At 37.3% G+C, this 2,205-nt stretch overlaps 1 long non-coding RNA gene across 1 annotated transcript; it reads right to left on the bottom strand.

Annotated features, from left to right (window-relative positions):
• Positions 1-555: 555 nt before the first annotated feature.
• On the bottom strand, positions 556-1,315 carry LOC126187904 (uncharacterized). The gene is made up of 4 exons (XR_007537804.1): positions 1,176-1,315; positions 922-1,091; positions 714-839; positions 556-620 (listed from the first exon to the last, which is right to left on the bottom strand). It is a non-coding gene; the product is annotated as an uncharacterized LOC126187904 (long non-coding RNA).
• Between the last annotated feature and the right edge of the window lie 890 nt (positions 1,316-2,205).

Raw genomic sequence — 2,205 nt, 5'->3', positions numbered from 1 at the left:
TAACAAGTCACACGAATTTGTGAATCACGTAATGAAAATATATTCTTCAGCGCAAACTGGACTTACCGAAAGGTCAGTGAAATAAATGGGCGAGGGATTATTTTGTGTAGAATGTGCTGAGGCCAAGGATTGTTACTATGTGGTGAATTCTGCAAAGCCTAATTGCACATGTGAATACTTCCATGCAAACATTTCTGCACAATTTTCATTTATTACCCTGGCTGGGACTTTCATAAGTTGAATGACAGTTACAAGAACAACCCTTTCATTTGTCTCGATGGGACCTTTGGGTTTGGCTCAAGCAGCAGCTGGTCTGAATCTGCCAGTCCTGTATTACAAAGTTCAGAGGATACCAGCAGTGAGGAGGCAGTAAACCAAGGCAGTGCCAATCCCAGAAACTCAACTTCATCAGAGGAACAAGATGAAAGGCAGTTAGCTAGGCTGGTTATAAACCTGACCTACAGCACTATAAACATTAACAGACTTTGAGAATGTGTGCTCTAGCTACATCTTATCCTGAGGATGATGTAATAGCATCATGATTTAAAAAAAAAATTTAAAAAAAATCAGAAATTTGCCTTTCTGTCTTACTTGAACACCAAGGCCACTTCTGCAGCAACCTGTAACAATACAAAATTGTCAAATCATGTACAGTGAAGTGGTAAAATAACATGCTCCTAGAAATATAATTCAGAATCAGATACTATACTCACTTTTGTCTCCATGTGGTAATTTGTTCACTGTACAGAAAACTTGGAAAATTCAGCCATTTGTCTGAAACTGTAGCTGAGCACTCATTTGTGTTCATTATATTTGCCCTTAGACTGATACGGTCTTGACTAAGTGCAGAAAGCAAAATTAATTGAAAAAAATTGCCTTGTAATAAGAATTCATGTAAATAAATGTTATCACATTACGCACCTTGATGATACACAACCAGGTAATGTGCCACAGCAACCTTATTTGTAACGGTAGGGACTACCGCACCTGGGTATGCATTGTGTGTCAATTACACTTTCCACGAGAGAAGGAGGTTCAGAGGAATGATCACAACATTGCCTCTCGCTGCTGGGAGAAGACAGCTGTGTCACCTGAATGGGAATACAATGATTAACTTTAAAATAACTTGGCTTGCAAGTGATTTTAATCAAAAATCAATGCAGATACTGACATACCTTGATGTTGCCAAGGTGATCTGCAACTGCAACTCTTTTGTAAATTTTGCTTGTGGCTTGTCCATTGCTCCCATGCAATACAAAAGAACCAAATAAGCTGATCTGAATGCTGCTTTTAAATGTGGCACAAGAACACAGAGTACCTGTGAACCATGAAATAATGTAAGCAAAAAAAGGGTAAACAATACATATTTAATGATGAAGCATATGTAACACGTTTAACTGCAAAAGGGGATAACTCCCACACCACCCACAGCTTTAAAATAAAAGATAGATTGCAATTCTTACCTATCACTACTGCAATCTATATATGACTGACAAGGTGTTGAGAAAAATTTCCATTGCAGTATAATCTGTATGTACACTGAGTAACTGTGGTAAATAGTACAGATTCATTCTACTTGATGCAGAGTACACATAACATGTCTAAGAACGGTAATATTATAACAACGCAAAGCCCAGGATGGAATAACAATTTTACACTTATCCATCTTGGCTTTCAGCCAAAGCTCCTTCATCTGAAATACAAATTAGACACACATTCCGGCCACAGTAGTGAGAGACATTGGTCATGGGTGTGTATTTTTCTATTTCAGATGAAGGCCTTTGGGCTGAAAGCTAAGAGTTATCAATCTTTTCATTGTACCAATTTGTGAGAACATTTTGTATCCTTTTTGTAATGTTAATATTCTACTTCATTAAGTCTGCCACAATTGGGAAGTCCTCAATTAAAAGCTGATCTTCAACATACAATTTCTACTTTTTGGATAGTGAATGTCAAACATACTGTGTGAATCTGGAATTAGCAGCAACATGTCAGTTCGTCTTTAGCAAAGTGTAGAACACTGCCTGCCATGACATACAAATTTCATTGTAGTAAATTACAATTTACAGGATACGTTTATCAGCAGTGACTAAGGGCTTAACCCATTGTCTTTAATTATCAACCATCAAAGATACTCTTGCAACACTATCTAAATTGTTTACTCTATCTGCACGGTTGCTTTCACCTCATGGTTGGTAGTCTTAA

The sequence above is a fragment of the Schistocerca cancellata genome, chromosome 5, assembly GCF_023864275.1.
Source record: "Schistocerca cancellata isolate TAMUIC-IGC-003103 chromosome 5, iqSchCanc2.1, whole genome shotgun sequence".
NCBI classification, from domain to species: Eukaryota; Metazoa; Arthropoda; class Insecta; order Orthoptera; family Acrididae; genus Schistocerca; species Schistocerca cancellata.
The sequence above is the reverse complement of the archived record's forward strand: the minus strand, read 5'-3'. Positions and strand labels throughout refer to the sequence as shown.